The sequence below is a fragment of the Candoia aspera genome, chromosome 1 (assembly GCF_035149785.1).
Source record: "Candoia aspera isolate rCanAsp1 chromosome 1, rCanAsp1.hap2, whole genome shotgun sequence".
NCBI lineage: Eukaryota > Metazoa > Chordata > Lepidosauria > Squamata > Boidae > Candoia > Candoia aspera.
Genome location: NC_086153.1, coordinates 85,085,615 through 85,094,271, shown reverse-complemented (window position 1 = coordinate 85,094,271; position 8,657 = coordinate 85,085,615). Strand labels below are relative to the sequence as shown.

The following is an 8,657-nucleotide window of genomic DNA, read 5'->3' as shown; positions in this document are numbered from 1 at the left end:
CTGCCCTCCCTCCAAATATTGCATCTATGTGCTGTGTAATAAAATGTGGGGTTTTGGAAGACAGTTTTCTTAAAATCCACCAAGATGATGCACAACAAATCTCAAAATAATAATAACATGACGGTAGGAAAACCATGAAAGCAATAAAACAATTTAAAAGGACATGCTAAAGAGATCTTTCATAGACAGGAGCCAGGTTTTTCATTTTAAAACCAGGCGGTGGCCACCCCTTCCTTTCTCGTTTAAACTGGAAAGATCTCTTGTGAGCTTACTTTCTGCTCCACAGCCTCTGTTTATATCCAAGGCAAATGTAAAACCGCTGAATAAAAATTGGGCAGAAATGGGCAGATCATGTGACTGATGGAAAAGGCTTATAAATAAGTAGGCAGCTAATCTCTTGAAGGGCCACTTTGGGCAAAGCTGTACTCCTTGGCAGGCAGAGAGGGGAGGGTGAGCAGAGGGCAATAAAGTGGTTATAAAATGACTTTTCCTCCAAAGAAGACATAGTGTTGGCCCACTGACTCATAGAAAACTTTATTAGTATTAGTCTAATGTTCACATTTTGCAGCATGCGCTTTCCTCCTGTTCCCCAGTTAATGCATTGTTGAGTATCCTGGATTATACCATGGGAAGGGAAATTCAGCTGGACCAGTTTAGGATTTTCCTGGCAAATTAGTAATCCTGTCAACGTTGCTTTATGTCTCTCTTAGCTGCAGTTGCAAATTAAACATACACCCACACCCACACACACCCCAAGATGTTTAACAGAAAAGAGAAACAGAAAACTGGATGCTCAGGGCTCTTTTCTGGGCTGTGATCAATTTTCCAGCCTCTAGCATGTGGTGGTGCTAGTACTTTATTTTTCAGCCATGACATTTCTTCATTTTCCTGTTGTATCAGCCTCCTGGTAGCTGCCAGCAAGCAGATCTCATCAGAGCTGAAAATACAAGCACACGTGTGGCAGGAACCACTCAATGGGAGAGACATTTTAATACCTCATGCTTCTGCTTTCCTTTCAACATGAGAAGATTGGCTGCAACTCAGATGATCCTGTCAAAGTAGGTAACCCATTTCCTTCCCTGTAGGATGTTTGTTGTATTTGTACATTTTCTAAAAACAACTGGCTATAACTTGAGTGCACCCCTAGGAACTGTCTGTCTAATTTTTAGTTATTCCTCTTTCTTAAGGGTTGCAGGCATTCTGAGTGTGCTTGTTCCTCCCTCCTGTCAGTTGCGGTACTGATTTCAGGAATGTTTTTCTCCTGCTACAGAAAACAGACTTCTGGAATAGTACTCACTGGAGAAGTAGGGGGGAAAATGTGCTTCCTTTCCCACAGCAAGGAATAACAGTTTGGTTTTAGCACTCCAGAAACAAGCTGTCTTATGAAACTCACTGCAGTGAAATGATATATTGGAACCTCATGAATCTTTCTTTTCAGTTATTTATGAATGAATACAGAACTAACCAACTGCTTTGGTGTTCAAGTATTATGCAACTTTGTAACCATGTGCACATATATAGCTGCCTTTAAACAGCAAAGACCATTAAGTTACTTTAGTAGGTATTACATACTTTTAAAGCAGCGGTATAGAACGAAAACAGCAAATTAGTGAGCCGGCAGGCTCCAACTTGAGACACCTCTTATTTAAAAAAAATAATTTTATCAAGAGACAGCTTTGACGTAGACAGACATGGCATTACAAAGATTCTTTCATTTGCCAGCTCCCAAATTGACTTGAACCTAGTGGATGTGTGGTTGTTTGATGGAGGTGGTCACACATGGCATTAATCTATGATTTAAGCATATTTTCTTGAATAAGCTCAGTGACCTAGTTCACACATCACAGGGAAACATAAACTTAAGTTTACAAGCCACAATGGCTGGGTCCAAACAACATGGCTGAGTCAAAATCAAACTCACCACATAATGCCTCAGTAGAAAGGCTCGATGTCATCTTAATTGCTTGGCAACGAAATATCAAATAGTTCCAGGGAATAAGTATTCAGACTAAATGATTAATAGGAAATGAATTTACTTACATAATATCACATCGTACAAAACTTTCTAAGCAGTATGAGGAGCATTTAAATGTTGGAATGGATGTCTTCTAAGAAATTTGGGAGGAAGCAAATTATATTTCTTTGTGGCAAGCCCAGTGAATTTAGTGAAACCATCTCCTGAGTTGACAATGCATTGTAAATCATTAAGGAAAAAGAAATTGCAAAGGGAGTAACGATAAAATCTCTTCTCTTAAAACTTAAGGAAAAATATGGAATAAAATTGAATCTGTGTCAAGTTAGTTTCTTTAAAACTCACTTTATTTCTGTAAGAGGTTGAAATAAGGTACAGTCTCAATTATATTTGTAAAGATGATCAACAATCTCTTTATCTATCAATCATCTCCCTATGTAGTACTTGATTAAATGGGCCCAGGGTGAGTTCTATCACATCTAGGTTTAGTTTGACAATCTTTGAAGTGATCAGGAAATTCTGCCACAATGGTTGGTCAAACTTACGATTCTCTCTATCTCTCATTCTGCATGGCCCACTATAACTCTGAAATGATGAAAAAATAGAAATACTTACCTCCTAAGCAAAACCTTTAATAAAGTTTTGAGGCTGAATATATCAAAGCATAATTAGACTCATTTATGCATTTATGAAACTTACAAATTTGCTTCATTTCTGGGGACTCTAAGCACGAGCAATGGGAAGGCCATTTTTCTGGGTTACATAGTAATGTTTGTTATTCAAAATGAATATATTTTTCCTTTCTAGTAAATAACATTATACCTCTAAAGCTATAAACCTTAGTTTTCAAACCACTATGTTGGGGATTGCATAACATGCTAAACCACAACCAAACATATCACATTATACTTTAGCACACCGTATGAACTTAGCCTAATTATCAGGTTGGCTGCTCATTGCCTACTCCAGTTGCCAATAGTTTTCTAGTGTCTTCCTTACCATCAACTGAATATCAGTTCAAATTACATATAGTACTATATTTTTGAGACACAGTTTGGTGTAGTGCAGTGATGCTCAAACATTTTGGTCTCAGGATCCCTTTACATTCCTAAAAATGATTGAGGACCCCAAAGAGCTTTTGTTTATGTGGGTTATATGTATCAATACATACTGTATTAGGAAATAAACTGAGAAATGTTAAAATATTCACTTATTTGACTTCCAGACCACACTTTGAGAACCACTGGTATAGTGGTTAAAGGCACCAGACTAGGAACTGGGAGACTGGGAGTTCTATTCCTGCCACGAGCATGAAGCCACTAGGTCACTTTAAGCCAACCTTTCTCTCTCAACCCTAGGAAGAAGGAAATGGAAAAGCACTTCTGAAAATGTTGCCAAGAAAACTGCAGGGACTTGCCAGGCAGTCGCCAGGATTAAAATGGACTCAAAGACACTTTTTTTAAAAAATGCATTTTTAGTTCTTTCTGTATCCTAACTCTTCTGAAATAAAATTAGAGATGTTTTGCAGTTTTTCAGTGACTAAAAAACAGAACTGTGTGATTTAAGATGCAAGTTACACACTCAGGAAAATTGCACAAGGAAGTTCTTCTGAGATTATAACTCATAGATATCACACTTGCATGCTTCCAGCATTCTCCTACTGGCAGAAAGGAAATAAGTGGGCAGATATGCTTTAGCACGTTTTCCCCAACTCACTAGCTGTCTTTGTGCAGGCCTTTTTTCTGTATGAAATTTCTGTATGAATTTCTACTGAAAATGTCTAATAATCTTCTGTAGACAGTCTGAAATAACGTGGCCCTCTCAAGCTTGTGTAACTACAGACTGTCTAAGGACCTAGAGCTGGGCAAATAGCCATTTGTCACATTCTAAAACTGTTGTAATGAACTTGATCGTTAATCCAGTCACCTAAGACTCAGATCTGATTTGACGTTTTAGGCATCCAGATAGTACTTCAAGCATCTGAAATATTTACAAGGATTCTATTCCTTCATACTCAGGGAGTATTGTGGAGATTGTGAAATGAAATGGATTCTGCTTACCATCCCTGCAACTTCAGATTAGGGATGGACCATTCTGCCAGTTTTTGTTTTTCTTGCTCATAGATGATTTCATCTTTGAAATCTTTAGATAGTAATATGCATTTCATTACCATCTTTTCCTGTTAAATCAATCCTTTTTTTTGCTTAAGGAATTGCATTGTATAATTTTGAACAATGCTAATGCCTTGATATAGAAAATATATTAGTAAGTTCACATCGAAATATGAATTGACCATAGTTTTCTTCTATCCTCATTTATTTTATCAGATGTATGTATGTGTTGTAATCAAGCTGATTCTCTGAAGTAATAGAGCAACAACAAAAAAACTGAAAGCACTTGGTATTAAAACATCGATAGTAGGACTAAATAGCACATAAAATTATGAAACCATGAACATAAAATAATATCTAACAATCCTAGATATCAACACCCACTACAGACCCTCTGAAATGATTCAGCTTTCAAAGTTTCAAGACAGAAACTACAAGGATCAACCTGATTTCTACGGTGAAGCTTTTCCATAGTGAGTTGCTGCCACTGAAAAAGCCTCCATCTCACATATTTCCTAGAGTTAGGCAACATTACAAATTTGATAAATGAATAAATGAAGGATCACCAGCAGTTTCTCTCACAATGCACATGCTGGGTGGGTCAATTCTGGTTGGAGACCATATGCTTCACAAAGGTCGTTCAAACTGTTACATTTGTGTGGTGGCATCTTAAGAACTAGTTGGGGGAAATACCTCTCAGGTATCTCTATTTTACATAGAAAGGCTCCCTGAGAATTCAGGCTGGCATATCAAAAGAAGATTTAGAGCATGCTCTTAGATACATGGCTTGCATAGTGGCATTAGAATACTATCTACCACTGTTATTTGAATGAGTTGGCTATGTCCTGCACTGTTTTGACATCAAAGTAATAATACCAAAAAGAAGTCAGACTATACTTCATTGATTATAGAAAAGCCTTTGATTGTGCTGATCATGTCAAGCTGTGGAAAGTGCTCAGAAAAATGGGAATCCCAGAACATCTCATTGTCCTCATGAGAAACTTATATACAGGTCAGGAAGCCACAGTATGGAAGGAACATGGCGAAACAGACTGGCTCCAAGTTGGCAAAGGAGTGCAACAAGGCTGCATACTCACCTCTTATTTATTCAACCTATATGTGGAATATATATTAAGGGAAACTGGATTGGAAGAAGATGAGTATGGTTTTAAAATTGGAGGAAGAAATATCAATAACCTGCACTATGCTGATAACACTATCCTGATAGCTGAAAATGCAAAAGATCTGCACGCCCTAGTACTAAAAGATCAGAAGTGTGCAAGTCATGCTATTCCCTGTGACACTCGATAGGAGCAAATGTTACTTTAAAGAAGCAGGATAGGAAGAGTATTGATGCCTTTGAACTTTGGTGTTGGAGAAGACTCCTGAGAATACTATGGACAGCCAAGAAAACAAACCAAGGGATCATTGAACACATCAATCCACAGTTCTCACTCAAGACACAGATGACCAGACTCAAATTATCCTATTTCGGACTCTGGAGAAGGCTCTAATGCTGGGAAAGGTGGAAGGAAAGAGAAGAGGATGACCGGCAACAAGGTGGATGGACTCAATTACAGTGGCAATGGGTGCACCATTGGAAGACCTGAAAGACCAGGTTAGGGATAGATTGTCATGGAGAAAATCTATCTATGTGGTTGCTAGGAGTCAAAAACAATTGATGGCACATAATCAATTAGTCAAAGTATTTAACACTGATAAAAGATTGTAGTTCTAATGAGATTTTTTTTTCCAGAGCCTAAACCTGAGTACTATATTCCAGCAATGATTAAAATCCTGTTGCAGGCTTTACCTCAGAGCTGGCATTTTGTTTGCACGTTTTGCATGGCGTGGTATGTAGTATCACTGATTCTGCTGGTTTGACACAGAATAAAGTAGTTTCTCCAGGCAGAAAGAGAAGTTGTGAACAATAATAGTATATGTAAAGCTTATGACTTATTTCTTTGTGTTGTAACGCTGATATATAGCAAGGTACAACTGAAATGTATGCATCTATGAGGTTGTGACTTCCTGAAGAGCCTACTGAAAAAAAGTTGCAGTGGTTGGAAATTGTAATGGTATGTGGGAATGACCTTGGGAGACAGGATGAAAAGCCATAGCCCAGACCATAGTCTGCTAAATGAAATCTGAGTTGGAAGGAGGGGTGGGGGTGGAGAAAATGTCTCAGAAGGAACCCTCCTTAGTCTTCAGGAGAGTAAAAGCAAGGGAGGGGAGAGGTACTGTCAGATTCGCAACATTCTGTTACTGTAACCTTACAATAAAGGTAGCATTAGTACTCATGGTTGGTGCTCTTTGTCTGGACTACCTCAAAGCGCTGGCAGAAATGTACATTGGACATACTTTCAGGAAAACTTTATCTGAAAAATCCTACCTTTCTTCTGTGCTTACTTTTATAGAAGTAACTTTTAGGATATCAGAGATGTTATCTCAGGGTTGATAATAGCTAGTGTTAAAGTTCCATGACAAATGCCTAGTACAAAGTTGTATTATCAGCCATATTTTGAGCCAGGTCACCATTTCTTAGGGGAGTGTATATAGCTAGTCACACGTCCCAAGTTCAGTTTAGGGACTTGGACTGATCTCAGAAGAACTGAAGCAGAATTGGACCTGCTTAGTACTTGGATGGGAGACCACCAGGGTGCAAATAAGCTGGGAGGTGTAAAATGAAAAAAAAAATCCAGAAAAGGCAAACCACTTCCTATTGTTGCCAAACAATAATGCATGGCCATGTGCATGAAGTCTCCAGGAGTAAGTCTGCCGTGAGAGAATCATCCGGTTTTTATAAGCAATTGAGAGAGGATTAGGAGACTATAAATAAGTTCCTTCAGGAATTAGCAAGGCTCTCCAGGTAGAGTGGGCTGCTTTCCGCAAAAAGGGTGTCCTTCTCTGGCAGCTGGCTGTGCAGTTCCAAAGCTTTGGAGGGCAGGGGCTTCAATTGGCTTGGAGGGCCTCTGTGTGTAGAAGAGATCCTTTTCCGCAAACCGGTGTCTTCTGCATGGAGGATGAATCGGAGAGGCAGTATTGTCTCTGTTTTTCTTGATTTTCCCCTCAATTTACATGTGCATTTATTGAAATGCTTCCAGTAGATGCACATTATTATTAGCCTTGCAAATTGACACCTAGTTAACAGTCAAGAAATGAAGGAGTACATATTGAGTGAACTTATGGAGCCTTAGAAACCACATGTAAGTGTTAATTTTAACTTGTTCTTATCCAGCTGAGAAAAAGAATGCTTTTGCAGGTTGGACATAATTATCTGTTCATCCACAGAGGAAGCAATCTTATGCCAGGTCTATCATCTTCTATACCTAATCTGGCAGGTTCTTTTTTAAACACCCATTCTAAGCAAATAAATGCACTCAATCTTTATATATTAAGTCAGTATCATTCAATGGGGCAATTGGGATTATGGAAATTGTAATCCAAATGCACCTGGAGGGCACCAGGCTGGGAAAGGCCTCACTGAGAGAATCTAACAGAGAAGTAATAAATGGGGTTGCCTCCTGGCATACAATTATGTATGACTATATAGACACAATCAATGTGCTTGCCCTCTTTGTACATTGACCTATTTTCAGGTGCTTGAAAATGTAGCTCTGAAGATTCTGGAATCTAAGCCAGATCTCTGTGGCTCTACAGAGCTAATCCTGAATGTAGAAGAGAAAATTTTAGTATGGAAGAACATTGAATTTGATATCAAGAATCTACTCTCAGATAATTCAGACTGTTGGGATATGTGGTCTGATTAAACAATTATTACTTTGAGCTTTATGATAAATACAGCACTACCACATATGTTTCAGGAATGTTCAGAAAATAATCCTTCAATTTTCCAAGGACTGCAATAGCTAGGCGTAGCTTGATAGATATACCATTATCATGTGTTGCTATTCCAGATCAGCTAGTTGTAGAATCTTGTCAACAGATGCAAGGATAGCAGACTTGGTAAAGTATAGTGGTTAAGGCAGCCTTTCTCAGCTTGTTGACCCTGGAGGAACCCTTGAAATATTTTTCAGGCCTCGGGGGAACCCCTGCACATTCATGCTCAAATATAGGCCAGAAGTTACAAAATCATTATATTCATTTCATGTGTAGGCCTGCATATAGCCCATATATCCCTCCTTGTGGGGGAGATGGGCAGTGATAAATTTGATAAATAAATAAATAAAGACATTAACAGCGTTCTTAAACTAAAAATAATGAAACTTGCCTCTTTAATGTGAGGTTGCCCAAATTTGAAATAATTTTTAAAATAAATTGTGATCTCCCAGGGAACCCCTAGTGATCTCTCGTGGAACACTAGGGTGCCACGGAACCCTGGTTGAGAAACCCTGGGTTAAGGTTTTGGATTGGAACTGGGGAGGCCAAAGTTCAGTTCCCCACTTCACCATAGAGCTGACTGGGTGACTTTAAGTCAATTATTATATTTCAGCACAATCCACTTCACAGGACTGTGGCTGTAGGGCAGGGTTTCTCAACCAGGGTTCCATGGCACCCTAGTTCTGTCTGTTGGCATTTACAGTCACTTTTCCTCCCTTCCATTGCTCCCAATG

General features: G+C 38.7%; 1 protein-coding gene across 1 annotated transcript in view; it reads left to right on the top strand.

Annotated features, from left to right (window-relative positions):
* The first annotated feature begins 955 nt into the window (after positions 1-955).
* The window catches only part of ESR1 (estrogen receptor 1), a 246,774-nt gene continuing 239,072 nt past the window's right edge, over positions 956-8,657 (top strand). Inside the window, exon 1 of the mRNA XM_063308496.1 lies at positions 956-1,058. The gene's annotated coding sequence lies outside the window, so the exon portion shown is untranslated. The remainder of the gene's footprint in view (positions 1,059-8,657) is intronic.